This window comes from Grampus griseus, assembly GCF_964374135.1.
Source record: "Grampus griseus genome assembly, chromosome: 1".
Lineage (NCBI taxonomy): Eukaryota > Metazoa > Chordata > Mammalia > Artiodactyla > Delphinidae > Grampus > Grampus griseus.
In genome coordinates this window covers 61,945,005-61,961,787 of record NC_139017.1, presented here as the reverse complement: position 1 = coordinate 61,961,787, position 16,783 = coordinate 61,945,005, and the positions used below count along the sequence as shown (strand labels likewise).

Here is a 16,783-nt window from a genome sequence, read left to right as displayed (position 1 = left end):
AAGCCTTCTCTTTCCATTCTACTACCCAAGATGCCAAATCTGGCTGGGAGTCACGGCCTAGCTTTGACAAGCCGTTTCATCTTCCTGGCCTCAGCTCCCTCATCTGCAAAATGAGCCAGTTGTCATCAGATTTCCCTTCCCACTCTCACCTGGCCTGATTCTGTTACAGGTGAAACATAAAGGAAGGGGTGGCGCTACAAGAGCCAGATGCAGAAACTTGGAAGAGGAGAGGAAGGTGTGGTTAGCAATGAGTATATACCAGACCAGTTATCTGGAAACTAATCCTTAGGAGAATGTTATTCCTTGATATGGAGGAAGACTCTAGAAATCTTTGCTCCTAGACCGAACTTACCCATCACCCTCAATGCCATGACCCTGAGCGTCACTTAAGCACCTGGACTAGAACAGCTGCAGGGGGTTGGGGCTGGGAGAGACTGTGGACAGCACCTGACAGGTCTCTCTCTGGGCCTGCATGCCTCCACTCTGCTCTCCTCTCAGGCTTTCTGGAGGAGCTGCAGCTAGAGGGCTGTCTGATGTTACCAAGTTGCAGCCTGGGTGGGGAGGGAGGGGAGTGCGAGGGCGGGTAAGCCATCAGACCCAAGGAGCCGGGGGTGTGAGTGTATTTATATAGGACTCAGCCAACCTGCAGTTTCAGATTTCAGACTCCGCTTTATCAGGAGAATTTCCCCTGGTTTTCAGTCAATGCTAGAGCAGGGAGCGAGCTGACACCAGAGCCTTCCTGCAAGGCTGGGGGAATGTTGGATTCCCGGGCCCTCTCCTCGTCTCCTTCCTTCTCACGGGAGCTGCAGCAGCCACTCTTGGCAATTTTCTTGGGTCGGGAGTATTGTTAGGATTCCTTCCCAATCATCAGTCTGCGTCTTCCAGTTGGGATCTGACTTCCAGCATGGAAGGTAATATCTGGGGTCCTGGGCTAGGAAGAACTGGGGTTACCCAGACTTCAGTGGGGAGGACCTGGGGGAAGGATGCACATGCTGGGCAAAGAGGAATAATTCACAATAAGAGGGATGAGAGAGAGAGAGGGAGAAAGAAAGGGAGGGAGGGAGGGAGGGAGGTGTGTCTCTGTGTGTGTGTGTGTGTGTGTGTGTGTGTGTGTGTGTGTGTGTGTTGGGAGCATTTGCTATTGTATTTGGAAAGCAAATCTTCTTTTAACACTTTCTCTTTATTTATCCCCTCTTTATCTCCTCACAAATAAGAATGTCCCAAGAACGTCCATCTTCCTTGAGGGTCTCCAATCATAAAATTAGAGAAAATTTCTGACTTCTAGAATGTGAATATTTCCTCACTTGGGGGTAGGGGGCTGCAGAGGGAACCTAGTGACATGGAGGTATGTGTCCAGAGGACTAATGTCCCTAGAACCAGCCCTGGTTTTTGCAGGCATTTGGAAACACTCCTGGTAAAGCTAACTGTAAGCCTGCGGCGTGGTGGGAAGGTGTAACCAGTATAGATTCCAGCATGGTCTCCGTGTGGAATTAGCTTGAACCAGCTGAACGAGATCAAAGCTACGAGAGACAAGTGCCAGGAGCACTTTCGTCTCAGAGGCTCGGAATTGGGCAGGATGGAGGCCAATGCCTAGGGTGGGCGCGGGGTGGGGGCTTGGCGCCCTTCCTGAAAGCACAAATTTGGATGGGGTGGTGATTGGTGAGTCAGGCTGGCTGAATATGGTTCTGTCTTCCCAGGGCTTGTGTGGTGTTTCTCAGTGGCAGGAGCAGAGTTCAGAGACCTACCTCGTACAAGGGCCGGTGGGCGGGCAGCCTGGCCTCGCTGCCAAGACCTGTCTGTGCAGTCGTGCCCAGTGGGCAGCACATGCGGTGAGGCAGGACCCGGCAGGAATGGCGGATGGGCCAGGCTGAATGTGACTTGGCAAGGGCCTGGAGGCAGCTTTTGAGAAGCAGATTTGGGGCAGTGCGGTAAGCATTGGAAGAGGGGTGTGGTGGAGTCTGCTGGAGGCAGAACACGGAATGGATGGAACAGACCCAGGAGAGGGGACCAGGGAGTCTTAGGTTCTGATACAGTCCCAGGCTGCAGCCAGCAGGGACCTCAGCTGTCAACATAGGTGCAACCTGAAGTAGGTGAGAGAACCAGGGCTTGCTTACCGACTTCTGAATATAATGAGAGAGAGGGATGAGAGGTGATGTGGCCTGGGCAAGCACAGTAGAAACACATTTTCAGCCCGAGAAATTATAGAGTGCAGTAGAGTCTGGGAGGCAACCACACAGTTATTTATTAGGCAATATAATTAGTAGGTTGTATAGTCTGGTCACTTTTGAAACTATGGGCATTTAAAAAAATTATTTTTTATTTGCATCACCTGCTACTTCCAAATAGAATTCCAGTGTCTTCGTATACTTGGTAGATGGTGCAATGCATCAGTTTGGCCAACGGATAATAATAACCTTTCCCTTTATTCAGTTGTGTAGGGTTTTCCAGCTTGGAGTGTGTTTTCAGAGACACTCTCTTATTCTGCAGATTCAATATATTGAAACATTGGCTCAATTCAGCAGATGTTTACCAAGCCCTATTCTCTCCTAGGTACTGTGTTAGAGATTGGGTATACAGACGCAGATGAGACCTGTTTCTGCCCTCAAGGATCTCACAGTCTAACTGCAGTCCTGTCAGGAAGACAGAATATCATTCCCACAATATAGATGAGGAAACTGGAGCCAAAAGGTGCTAAAGGACTCATGGTTGGTCGGCAGAAGGACAGGGATTGGGATCAAGATACAACTCCTAATCTAGTGCTCTTTTGTGTCTCCCCTATACCACAGTACTGTCTCGACTTCCCTCCGCCTCTTCACCCCCCACACTGTCTCCATCAGAGTGTTGAGCAAGAAGCAATCATCTGTGGAAGGCAGCCTGGAAAAACTGCTCCCTGGAATGGAGTCAGTCCTCTCTGGGCTCCTACTTGTGCAACTGAAACGGCATCAGTGGGTCTGCATCTATGTTAGTTGCTGATCTGATGCTCTCTACCAATCAGCAGTGGCCGCCTTTATCTCTTAGATAATTCTTGACTTGGGGAAGATTGTCTTCCTCCTTCTTCTCCCTGGATTATCTGAACAGATAAGGGGACTGTAAAATCCAGGGACCCATGGAAACCTGGGAGGCTCCACATGGTGGTGGATGCTCACTGAACTCTAGATTTATAAACTAATGAGCATTGCTTAGTTCTTTGTAGTGGACAGAGTGTGTTCACATGAGCAGAGAACAGTATGCTTGTCAATTCCCCCTCCCTTCCACATTTACCAGCTCAGGATTCCTGGAAAGTCTGAATCACCAAAGCTTAGGATTGTTCTCTTCATTTTTAGGCTTAAGCTAAAAGGGACATAGAGAGGTCATCTGTCCCAGTGATTATCAAATTTTGGTCTGTGACAGAGTTTTCACCAGTCCAAAATGAAATGAGAAAAAAGGGGAAGCATACTGAATTTTTTTCGGGAAGCATAATGTATTCAGTTTAAAGGGTTACTTTCGGAGGCAGGAGATGTACTCAAATATTTATTCTGAGGTTATGGCTTGCTTATTCTTTTCATGAGCTGATGATGAGAGTGGATGGTAGCTAGGCTTTTTAAATGTCCTTATTTGGCAAAATAAAGAGTTGGCAACTTTACAGTGGTTCCTTACATTTCGTTTTTTGAAATTTAACTGGTCTATGAAATCAAAAAATCTTGCCTCCAGGCAGGATCTTCTTCAAACAGATGAGACTCTATCTCCCTGATAAGGGCTCTTTGGGGCAGATTTCTGAAAACCTGGATTCTGATCTTGTCACCACTGTTCTTTCCCTGTGGGTCCTTGGGCCATGACAAACTCACACGGAGTCTCAGTTTCCTCATTTTTACACTGTGGGAGGTTTCTGCCTCCAGGATAAGGTCACTGGCAGAGGAATGTGTTCTCACTTCCTTGTCCTATTTGTCAGGAAGTCTGAGACTCTCCCTTCTCTGAGGGGCTCTGGGATCAGGGCTTGCTGGTTCCTATTCCTATAGTCATTTTTGGGAAATGATGGAGGTCATCTCTTATGCTTGGAAAAGACAGAGAGGACTTGTAGTTTGAAATATGGGAGCAGCAAGAGGTATATTTTACATTTGAGGTCTTGGCGTCCAGTGTTAATCATTTGGAAACACAGGTATTAAAAAGCTCTTGCCAGCAGTTTTTGAAATGGTGGACCTTCTTGAGCTCTCAAGAATATCAGCTGGAGCTTTTCTAAATCTGGAGGCTCCTGGAGGCCTTAGAGTGTCTGGGTCTTCTACCTTCTGGAGAGTCAGGCCTGGAATAGCAACAAATATGTGGGAATCCCCAGGCAGCCCCAGCTGCCAGACTGAGACATGTGGTTGGGTGTGCACATGTGTGCAGACTTGTAGGAGAGAAAGCGTTTAGAGGAAAGTCAGTTTGAAATCACCCTGGAAATTGAACTAGATGCTCTTTTTGAGATTTGTTCTAGGACCCTTTTTTCCTGAAAGTCTAGAAGCCTCTTAGTAGGAGAGAATTTTCTGATTTTCCACCCCAATTTTATGTTCTGAAACAAGAGCCCTCCTAGCCTGGGAAAGCAATGGAGATCCTACTTGGGCTGTTGAGTTTGTGGGAGTGAGTAGCAGACTCTTACCTCAAGATTTCCTGGGACAGAGGGAGAAGTAGGACAAACTACTAAAGGCAAGAGGGGAGCCTTAGCCTCTGAGCTGGAAGACCAAGCCTAGGTGCATTAAATTCTCCTCTCCCAAAGGTTTCTGGATGGTGATGGGGCAGTAGAGCAGCACAACCCCTAAGAACAGTGCTACAGAAAAGCCTAAACCCGTGAATGACGGCAGACACCACAGACTTATTCAAACCAGTGGAGGGGGAAAGAAAAAGTGAAAAAGAATCCAAGAAGTGCAGATGAAAGATCTCCACCACCCGAGGTGCTCCTGCACAGGAGGCCCCTCCACAGACCCTCTGATGGCTCCACCTAGGTTTGGGACAAGTGAATCGTGTGTCAAGGCAGTGATTCTCTTAGCTCATCTCTGGTCACCAGCGACAGTGGCTTTCCCCAAGGGGGCTTTCATAAGGATTTTGTCCTAACTTTGGGTAGATTGGGACACAGAGTCAAGGCGTACAGTGAAATTCTTAGAAATTAGGATCTCTTCTGAGATGTTCAAGACGAAAGGGCAGAGGGTGAGAACCATTCAGCATACCTTTTTCTGACTGTAAAGGTCAACGAGAGCATGACTGGGACCTCAAAGATGTTCCCATCCTTGTCACGGTGAGGCAATGGAAAGCAATATCCGGACTCCAGGGCCACCTTTGTCTTCAATCGGCTGCATGATCTTGGGCAATTCAGTCCCTCTCTGGGCCTCAGATTTCCCATCTGTGAAGCGAGGGGGTTGAATTTGATTGCCACCATCCTCTTCAACTCTACATGCCTCAACTCTCCATTTGACCGATAGGTAGACCTTATCACTCCAAGAGGAGAGTCTCCTGCCTTTCTCAGAGCTGCAGGTCTGCTGTCCAGCAATTGCATGTCTGTTGGAAAAGTGGCTTGAGGTAGCAGGATGAGATGGGTATTTTCAAGACAGCAGATCCAGGGTCAGAACTGAGATGCCCACTTGGACGACAGTGCATTGGGACAGGTCAAGTCCTTCACAGTCATCAGTAAGTCCTGTAATGGACGGCTAGAGCCAAGGGAGCTGAGAATGACAGTTGCCCAATATTGCTCACAGCTATGGGCCAGGACTGCTTTCCTATTTTCAAAGCCTCCTGGGGCCGTGAAACAGCATCAGGAAAAACATGCCAAACCTGTTCCACTGTGTGTCAGATATTTGTTTCTCATCCAGAGTGTCCATCTTCATCATCTCCCTCACACTCAGCATCTTTTCCTTCCTTTAGCCCAATTCCCCACACACTTTGGCCCCCTCTACCCCTTAGCATTCCCCGAGGCGCTGTCATTTCTTCCCCTGGGAATGCCTCTAGGGAGTAGGTAGCAGAGATGAAGCTGTGGGACGGTGGTAGAGTGGAGAGAGCGCTGGAAGCCCAGTGAGGTGGTGAGTTGGAGGCATGTTTGGAATATTCAGGCATGTCTATACCTGAAGTCCAATCAAATAACAACAACACACTGCCTCTGCTAGCTCTGTTCGGGTGGAAAAGCAGCCGATTTGTACAGGCTGTTGGGCTGGTCTTTGGATCCTCTCCCCTACCCCATGCCAACTTGTGTTTCAGGTTTCTGGCTCCAGGCTGCAGGAACCCAGGGACCTAGGAGAGATTCAGATTGTGATGAGGCAAATGCTTTAAATGTTTGTCAACATCTTTAGTTTAAGTAACTCTAGTAGCTTCCTGAAACCCCTGACTTCAGGGGCTGGAGGAAGAGCTCAGGCAGCTCTACAACTCATCTGGAAAGCCTGGGGCCTGTGGATTTCAGAATGGTAACATGTCACACACACTGTGTGTTACATAAAAACCTCCAGCAGGGTCTGGAGCAGCTCCAAAATCACACATACTAATATTTCTGCAGCAAGATATATCTAAAAAGTCATACAAGTAGGATAAATAAAGGCTAAAAAGAGTCTCATGCCCGTTCAGGTCATGCTTTGCTACTAACTAGGTTCAGGTCAGGTTGGGTTCTGTTGAGTTAGGAAAAAACTTTTGATTTTCAGATATTTGTGGATTTGGGACTGCTATTAAGGCATCGCAGCTCTATATTGCCTCACATAATCCTACCAGGTGGAATTAGCATTCCCATTTTACAGGTGGGGAAGCTAGGGCTCAGAGAGCATCAGTAACTTGTCTAATGCCATTCGGTTGGTAAGTGGATTCCAGTCACAGAGATGAGCTGTGATTCCAATCCAGGTCTGTTCATCTCCGGGGTGGGGAGCTCTGACTCTGGCATCTTCCCTGATTAGGAAGGCACTTCCTGCACATCTGATAGGGATCATTTACTGGCTTGTTCTTGTTCATACCTTGACTTCTGGGATCCCAGTAAGCTTAAAGTCTCAGAAGAGAGGAAGCTAAAGTTCAGTCAACTTTGTGGCTTACAGGAAGAATCCAGCTGGCTCCGTGGGGGCTGTGAGAGCCAAGAACAAACGGGGTCAAGTTGGATTTAGTGAGAGAAGCATCACCTGCAGTGGAAACAACCCCGTGCAGAACCGATGGAACGCACAGGGCTCCCTGCTTCCCCACCCACCACCTGCTGTAGAAGGCTCGCCTTGAGTAGGGACCCATCTTGAGAGAAGGACTGTCTGGGAGGGTCACAAACTCCAGATGAGGGTGAGGGTGGTGTGCAGCTCGAAATAAGGAGAATTCAGCCGGGGTGGGGGGGTGTCTCACTGGTCTTCATTAGTGATGTAAAAAAAGGTCAAAGGAAGAGCTAATTCAGTTTGTTGAAGATACACCACATGCTTTTTAACACTTTATTGGAAAGACAGACGTTGGTCTGTTGTCTGGGCAGTGACATAGGTAAACCCCTCCCCCTACCTTCTAAGTGCTGTCAGATGGTGGCTGCCATTTCTGGGTCATCTGTAGGTCAGCTAAGATTTGAACTCTTACTATGCAGGCACACAGGAGTCCACAGTGTCCTGTGCTGTCCTGCTGTCAGTGAACTCAAAGCAGCACTTGGGCCAGCCGCTCTGGTTGGGGAGTGGTCTGGGCTGTGTGTGTCCTTCTACCCATTAGGAAGGGTGGTAGGTTCGTTGCCGTAGGAACAAGGAACATCTGCTCCAGACAACTAGAGACAGAGTGGGGGAAGATTTTCTTAAAGGGACCATTAGCTCATGGAGTTGCTGCCTGGAAAGTAGGTTTTTCTAAAGAAGACCTGAGGGGCAGATCAGAACCCTTGGTCTGAGAGAACTGCGAGCCTCTAAGGTGGCAAAGGACCCTCATTTGCTTTGGGAAGTGCAGGAGAGAGGATACAAGATTTTCTTCTCCCCCAAATAACGGATGTCCTCCAGGAACGTGTCTCAAAGCTGTGTTAGCCTGCGGGCTCTGAGCGCCCTGGCCCATCCATCAGCAGGGCTGGTCTGCCACCTTCGTTAGGGATCTTAGTTCACCCATATGGCCCCCACTTCTGTTGCCCACTCCCCCTAGACATCCTGGTAGCATTTCTAAACCGGGTAGTAGCAAACTTATCTGCTTTCTCTGACTCTTACCTCCACCCTGTCCTCTCAGACAGCCTGACTTCTAGGCCAGTCAAGGTCTTCCAGCACCGTTTTCTGCTGCCCTTGCGCCAACTCCCTGGTCCTTTTCCTTCCTCTTCCTTTCACCTTCCTTTTCTTCCTCATGACAGCCACATCTGCAGAGTTGAGACGTTGGGTCCTCCAGAAGTCATCTTGTTCTTCTTCCTGGTATTAGTTAGGACTTTTGAGTACGTTACTGGCACTGCTCAAAGCACCTTAAGCTCCAAAGGGGATTTTATTGTAAGGGCCAGAGAAATGGCTGGACCACAGGAACAAACTAGACCAAGAAGCTAAATGCCGCAAGTATGGTCTTGCCCTTTGCTCCTCTCCGTGTGCTGGCTTCAGTTTCTTCTCCCTGCAGAGCCGTTCCGGCTCCGTGGTCAGCCTACAGGGTGGAAAAGATGGCCTCCAGCAGCTCCCTCGTGTACCTGTTACCTGGAGAAAGAATGATCTCTTTTTTTCCTCTCAATCCCAATTCCCATCCCTGGAAAGGTGTTTCGGCTGAGCTGGGGTCAGGTGGCTACCTATAACCAAGAGAGTAGTGTCAGGTTTTAGCAGCATGGCTGTTACCACCGTAACTACGTGGGTATCAAGGTGGAGAGGCAGTTTCTAGAAAGGGATGGGTACTTTCTATCACCATTAGCCTTTCCTGGACCTCCAAGCCTAGAGGAGCTTGGTTTGGAGAGTTTACACACCCCTGGCCTCTTTTGTTCAGCTCTTTTCCCGTCTGGCTATGGGGGCCGGCAAGGCCTAGTAGGTAGCACGGCAGTGTGACTGAAGGAGCCAGGGCATGGCTGCGGAGTCCTTGCCGCTCCCCGTGGGTGGAAAAGGCGTGGAACCCGAATCTTGAAGGCCATTCAGGCCCCCAGCCTACCCAGAGTTAACACTCTAGCCTTTTAGTAAAGTCCTTCAGGAAAGATTTTATCGTTCCATCAGACACTAGGGAGTCAAGATCTAAAAGCCTCAGGACTAAAAGCTCGTCACTGTTTCTAAATTCAGTCTTTCATAATGTTATTGAGGCCACTGTCCCCCATTCCATCTTGGACTTGTGAGGAGGACCAATGCCCGCCATCTTGTTTAGGTTAGGATCGAATCAGTGACTGTGAAATCATCCCCTTGCATGAGGAGACAGGGATTTGGGCCAGGGTATATAGGATTTGGAACCATTTCTGGCTGGCTGCTGCCCTTCATCCCGATGAACTCCAGAGAAGAGAAACACATTGAGGGGTCAAGTTGTCTAAGCCTTTCATGGAGCTGTCCCTCCTTCATGCCTTCCTCTGCCCAAACTCTCACCTCCATCCACTGTAATGCAGACATGGCCAGAAGGGCAGGCCCCACTTGGCTCTGCTCCGGGAGGGGTGGGAGGGCAGTGGAGAACTGAGCCCTTCCCTCTGCTCTTGCAGTGGAGAACTGAGCCCTTCCCTCTGCTCTTGCCTGACTCCCATGGAGCCTGTGAGGTGGGAGTGTCTCTGGGCGGAGGAAAGGGAGGGCCTGCAGGGACCCAGGAGCTGAGCTATTTCTGGAACACAGAACACATCTGCAGCAGCCGCAGAGAAGGTCAAACTGTGGGCGCAGGGCTGGAATGCAGGGGCCAGGCGGCCGGGGGGGCTGCGGTTTTACCCCTCTTGGCAGCTTGGCGGGGCCCTGTGGGGAAGGTGGAGCTACCCATAGCAAAGTATGCAGGGTGGGGAGAGATGTGGCCCCAGTGGCGACGCTGATGGTGCAATGCACTGGAAGGGGGTTTGGGGAGTGGCACAAAATCCAAATACCCATTGCACTGAGGTGGGGAGAAATTTAATTCCAGGGTATGGGCGCTCTATTTCGTGCTCTCTGCCATGAAAAAAAAAATCAGGTCAGGCAAAGCGCTGTGAGATGGGAAAGAGAAACAGTGCCAAGGCAGGGGCTGGGAGGCTCAGACAAACACAGGTGTGTGAGCTGTGCCTGTGTTCAGAGGTACGGACGGACAGATGTGGGGGCGAGTTTACTGGGAAGCGATGCAGCTTAGCTTCAGCCTCCCGCTCGCGCCAGCCCGTTCCAAGGCTCCCTCTAACTTGTACTTGTAGTCTTTTTCTTCATAAGAACTGCCCAAATTGTGTAAGCTTCAGGCCCCACAGACCTGGCTCTGCCCCTGCATCCTCGTGCACCCACATTCACTCACCCTCCTTCCTTCCCTTTCTGCCACTTCACAAGTCCTCTCATCTACATACAATACCCGGTGTCCTCCGCGCTTTACCCTCATCCTCGCACATGCCTGTGTGTGGCCTGGGGCTTCTTGAGTTTCTGTTTATAGTTAGAAAATTGCCCTGCTCCGGCCCTGTCTTTGTCACAGAAGGACCATCTTGGCTAAATCTGACCGCTGCTTGACCTCTGGGCACCTTGCCCTTGGTCTGCCCCTCTTCAGCTCCCCAGATGCATAAGCTGTTGGTTTGTTTTCCTTCTCATGCTGTGGGTCCTCCTCAGCTGGTCCCAGACTGTAAAATAGGGAGAGAGCTCCAGAGGAGCTTTCTCAAGGAACCTGAAGTGCTCAGGACTTGGTAGCCTCTTTTGTCCTCTCATTCACTCTGTGGGCAAGGTAATTCCCTGCTCAGGCCCAGTGGGCCCCAAGGGGCAAGCACTTGCCCACATTATACAGCTGGATGGGTGCAGTACACGCACTAGAACTTGGGTCTTCCCAGACAACTCCTTCAGCCCAGTGATGTAGTCCCTAGAATTGACTTGCTTTTTAACTTCCAAGTGTGACATGACACAGAAAAACAAAATCTCCCTCCTAGTTCAGAGTATGATAGGGCAGACTTCCCTCCTCTTTGAGATTCTTAGGTGTTGATTTTTCTGGCTCCTAAGGGTAAGGGGTCAGCCTCAGATGATCACAAGTGATCTGAGGTGGGTGGTGGCTTAAAGGCATTACAGACTAGACTGAGGAATATCTAAAGCGCCGTCTTGATGGATAACTTCTTTAGGAGCAATTATTAAGCATTCATCTTCACGCGTCAAAGTGCTAAGGGGTTTTGTAGTCAAAAATTAGGCCATGGGCTCCCATGAGTGAATGAATGATTCGAGACAGAGGCCGACAGTTAATAATAATTACTGGCATTTACTGAACATTACTAGGTGCCAGGATCTCTCTTGAATTCTCTGCTTGTATAATCTCATTTAATCCTATGACAGACCCTTGAGGTAGGAGTTTATATTATCCCTGTTTACAGATAGGGGAATGAAAGCACAGAGAGGTTAAGTCACTCACTCAAAGCCCCTTAGGTAGTAACTGGTGGAGTCAGAATTGGAACTGGGACAGTCTGACTCCAGAGCCAATGCAGATTCAACTCAGCAAAAATAAACTAAAGGATTAGTTTGTAGGATGATGCACGAGAAGGGAATTTCAAGTTGCACAACAAACTTGAAGTGGGAAAAGACCTGGCTTTGGGCTGTGTCCTGGGCTCTAATCCCAGCTTTCCCACTTCCGAACCGTGTAGCCTTGGGCTGCTTACCTGACCTCTCAGGTTCCTCCTCCATAGGTACAGGACAGCAGTACCTATCTCGGGAGGTTCAGCAGAGAATGTGCTGGTGTCATGCCTTGGGTAGGTGTTAATTTCCTTTCTTTTCTGTGCCAGTTGTCAAGGTTAATTCTTGTTTCGGGAAGAAAATGTCCAACCAGCCCTCCAATAACTAGTCTTCTGGACAAGACTTCCTGCCATCACCATTGGTCCCTATTGGGACTGCCTGGAATCGGAGGAAAGACAGGCTGGAGAGAGAGGGGCATTTGGCTTCATGTAGCTCTCAGGCAGCTGTCACCCTCTGACCCTTATTGCTTCATTATCTTTTCTTCCTTTTAAAAACAAGGCTATTCTCTTGCATAAACACAGTACAATCAACAAATTCAGGAAACTTAACATTGAAACAATACTATTATCTAATAGACAATCACCAGTTGCCCTAGTAATGTCATTGGAATCTAATCCAGGAGCATGTCTCTACTCCTCTTTAATCCGGAATAATTCCTCAGCCTTTCTTTGTTCCTCATGCACTGAGGTTTTTGAAGAGTGCAGGCCCTCTCTCTGGCCCTTTCTGGGCCTTGTCCAGTCTCCCCATTTCCCTCCCAGACCCCCAGTCTCATCCCTGAGCAGGGCTGACTAGGGTGAGGTGACTGAGGCACTCTCCTTAGGCACACAATTTAAGAGGATGCCAAAAACCTCAGTAATCAAGATAAATAACATTTAATGCGATATTTTCAAAAATCAAAATCAGTGCAAAAATTTCACGAAGAACAAAAACATCAACATTTTCAATAACAACAGGATAAGTACCAGTGTCATTCCAAGCAATGTTGGAGCCTCAGGCGAAAGGGAAGTTGAGTAATACTGATCTGGTCTTTATTTAAAATGATATTTCATTCATCATGGATTTTTTGCACTAATTTTTATTCCAAAAAATATTACATTAAAATATTATCAATCTCGATCATTGAATTTTTAGATGCCCCTTACATTGTGTGCCCCCATGCCCTGCAGAGTGGGTTTCCTCCCTCCTGTCATCCTGTCCTCAGAACTAGGGAGAGAGAGGGGTGGGGCTCCCAGCCAGCCCTGGCCCTGGCCAGAGTGGAGGAGGAGGGAGGGTGGGGGACAGAAGAGGAGGGAGAGGAGGGGTGCAGAGGCCTGGAGCCCTCTAACAGCTTCCAGCTGCTTCCACACCCACCAGACTTCCTGCCTTGGGAGTGGTGTTTGGTTGGCTTTTCCCTCCTCTTTTCTCATTAGATGTGTGATCTGATTAGATCCTTAGATACCCTCATCCCTCCCAGTCTCCCCTGTCTTAACACTGCATGGTTCCCCTTAGTTGAGCCTGGTCTGACCCTAGATCTGCCCCTGTTTTCATCCATCCTGGGACCCCTTCTGGGTCTGTCACTTGTGCTGTAGAAAAGCATCCACCCAGTGTGGGGTGAGCACCACGATGCTGGTTCATGTTCCACAGCTCTGGGAGCGGAGCCAGAGCTGAGGGACAGGCGGGGGTGTCAGCCAGGCTGCGGGCAGACCGCGTGTTAACAGGAAAGAGCTCCAGACTGAGGTTAAGAGACTCTGGGCTTAGCCTTGCCTCCCATGTAGGAGGTGGGTTATCTTAGTCAAGACCCTTTACCTCTTTGAGCCTCAGTTTTGTTTGTTGTTTGTTTGTTTTTTGTAAAATGAGAGTGTTAATATTTTTCTGCTAACCTCATAAGACCATAAAAGAATCAAGTGAGATAGTGATGGGAGGGCTTTGTGAACTGTACAGGGTTTTACCTGATATTTTCCTTTCTGTCATAAAACAAATAATTCTTTATTTTTATAAAGGCCACATTCAGGTCTGCCACATTATTTGACCTAAATCCAGGAGAGGAGTCCAGGCTGATTCAAAGCCACATCCATCCCTGTCTTTAACCAGGAGATTAAAGTGGGTCACTAGGAAAAGCTGGAATCCCTGCCCACCCCGCCTTCACTTGCCTACATTTATCACAGTATAAAACATAATGGGGGCTTCCATGGTGGCGCAGTGGTTGAGAGTCCGCCTGCCGATGCAGGGGACAGGGGTTCGTGCCCTGGTCCGAGAGGATCCCACATGCCGCGGAGCGGCTGGGCCCGTGAGCCATGGCCGCTGAGCCTGCGCGTCCGGAGCCTGTGCTCCGCAATGGGAGAGGCCACAACAGTGAGAGGCCCACGTACCGCAAAAAAAAAAAAAAAAAACCATAATGGGTGAGGTCCAGGAGTAGGTGCTGGGTTTTTTTTTTTTTTTTGATGTCTCAGCTGAAGACTTTTCTTTTTTATAGCTTTATAGAGGTATAATTGACTTATGATAAACTATTTAAAGGGTAAAATTTGATGCAGTTTTTGAAACCATAACTACAATTAAGATAATGCACATATATCCATCACTCCTCAAAGTTTCTTCCCGCCTTTTTGAAATCCCTCTCTCTACCCTGTGTCCACGCAACTTCCGATCTGCTTTCTGCCACTATAAATTCGTTTTACGTTTGTAAGGGTTTTGTTTAATGGAATCATGCGGTATACACTTTTTATCTGGGGGGAAGGGGTCTGGCTTCTTTCATTCAGCACAATTATTCTGAGATGCATCCCTGTTGTTATGTATATCAATAATTCATTTCTTTTTATTGCTGAGTCGTATGGATGTAACACATATTGTGTTCGCCTATTCATGGACATTTGAGTTTTTTGCAGTTTGGGGCTCTTACAAATGAGCTGCTATGAATATTTTTGCTCAAGTCTTTGTGTGGACATATGCTTACATTTCTTTTAGGTAAATACCTAGGAATCAATGGGTTGTATGTTCAACTGTATGGAAAAGTTTGGCAGTTAAAAAGTTAAGCAAAATGGACGTACCATTTAAAATGTCTCATCAGCAGGGTATGACTTCCCGGTCATTTACATTTTTGTCAACATTTGGTATGATTAGTCCTAATTTTAGCAGTTCTGGTGTGTGTGTGTAGTGTTATTATGGATTCAATTTGCATTTCCCTAATGACTAGTGATGTTGAACATGTTTTCATGTGCTTTATTTGACATAGTATATCCTCTTTGGTGGAGTGTCGGTTTAAATCTTTTGCCCACCTTTTTTCTATTATTGTGTTTGCTGTCTTAATATTTAGTTGTAAGAGTTTTTTATATATTCTAGATGAAAGTTTTATGTCACGTTTTGCAAATATTTTCTCCAGTTTATAGCTTACCTTTTTATTTTTGTAACAGCATCCTTTGAAAAGTAAAGTTTTTTATTTCAGTGAAGTTCGATTTCTTTTTCTTTTTGGCTGTGTTGGGTCTTCATTGCTGTGCGTGGGCTTTCTCTAGTTGCGGTGAGCAGGGGTTACTCTTCGTTGCGGTGCACAGGCTTCTCATTGTGGTGGCTTCTCTCGTTGCGGAGCATGGGCTCTAGGTGCATGGGCTTCAGTAGTTGTGGCTCATGGGCTCTAGAGAGCCAGCTCAGTAGTTGTGGCGCACTGTCTTAGTTGCTCCACGGCATGTGGGAGCTTCCCAGACCAGGGCTTGAACCTGTGTCCCCTGCATTGGCAGGAAGATTCCCAACCACTGCACCACCAGGGAAGTCCCTGAAGTTTGATTTCTTGATATTTTGTTTAAAGTTGGTGCGTTTTGTGTCGTATTTAAGAAATTTGCCAAACCAAGAATCACTAAGATTTTCTCCTGTGTTTTCTTGTAGAAATCTTATAGTTTAGGCCTTATGTAAGAAATCTTATAGTTTAGGCCTTATAGTAAGGCCTTATGAAATCTTATAGTTTAGGCCTTATGTAGAAATCTTATAGTTTAGGCCTTATAGTAAGGCCTTATGAAATCTTATAGTTTAGGCCTTATGTAGAAATCTTATAGTTTAGGCCTTATAGTAAGGCCTTATGAAATCTTATAGTTTAGGCCTTATGTAGAAATCTTATAGTTTAGGCCTTATAGTAAGGCCTACATTTTAGGCCTTAGTCCATTTTGAGTTCATTTTTAATGGTAGGGTCAAGGGGTTTTGTTTTTGGTTTTGGTATATGGACCTCTAGTTTTCCAGCACCATGTACTGAAAAGGCTCTCATTCCCACATTGAATTGCCTTTATACCTCTGTGGAAAACCAGCTGACCATATATGCATGGTCAACTGGTCAATTCCTGGACTCTCTATTCTGTCACATTTATCTGTACATGTATCTTTATGCTGATACCACATTGTCTTGACTACTGTAGATTTATAATCTTGAAGTCAGGTAATCTAAGACTTCTAACTTTATTCTTTATTCTTTTAACCTTATTCTCTTTTTTGAAAGTTCTTGGGGGTACTATAGGTCCTTTTCATTTCTATGTGAATTTCAGAATCACTTGGTCAATTTTTACAAAGAACCTATTGAGATTGTATTGACTCTATAGGAAAATAAGTGGAGAATTGATATTTTAACAATCTCCTTTTCCATACAAACAGTATATTTCTCCTTTTATTTAGATTTTAATTTCTCTCGCTAGTGTTTTAGTTTTCAGTATATAGGTCTTGCACATCTGTTGTCAAATTTATTCCTAAATATTTCATATTTTTTACCCTATTATAAGTAGTCTTTTTAAAAGTTCAATTTTTCATTGTTTGCTGCCACTATATAGAGATACAACTGATTCTTCTATATTGACTTTTTACCCTGAGCCCCTCTCCCCCTTTAAAACTCCATTTTACAGAGCAGGAACCTGTACATACTGAGATGCAGGGCTTTTACATGATATGATAAGCATTTAAAAGCATGTGAAAACATCAGCATCTTTTCCCATTTTAAGTTAATAAATCATATGTAGCAGCCCTGCAGCCAGATGTGAGAGGAGGGAGTGGTATGGTGAACCTGACCCTCCACAGGCAGTGCAGCCCTAGATTTCTGGGGTATTCTCGAGGGTGAATGGAGCAGGTGGGAATGCATGCAGCCCCTTTAAGAGACCAGGGCCAACCAGCCATCAGGCCGCTGGGAAGGCAGCCCAGGAGATAAGATAAGGCCCCCTGGCAGGTTTAAGCCAGGGTCTTGAGCCACAGTGACTGGACTACTGACAAACAGGAACCAGGGGTGGTGAGAGGAGGTGCAGCTACTAGACTCAGACTGGCACGAAGTGGAGCAGCCTGACCACCCACTGGGGCCT

At 47.2% G+C, this 16,783-nt stretch overlaps 1 long non-coding RNA gene across 1 annotated transcript; it reads left to right on the top strand.

Moving 5' to 3' along the window:
* The first annotated feature begins 837 nt into the window (after positions 1–837).
* LOC309835181 lies at positions 838–2,803 on the top strand. The gene is made up of 3 exons (XR_014297968.1): positions 838–911; positions 2,551–2,688; positions 2,787–2,803. It is a non-coding gene; the product is annotated as an uncharacterized lncRNA (long non-coding RNA).
* The last annotated feature ends 13,980 nt before the right edge of the window (positions 2,804–16,783 follow it).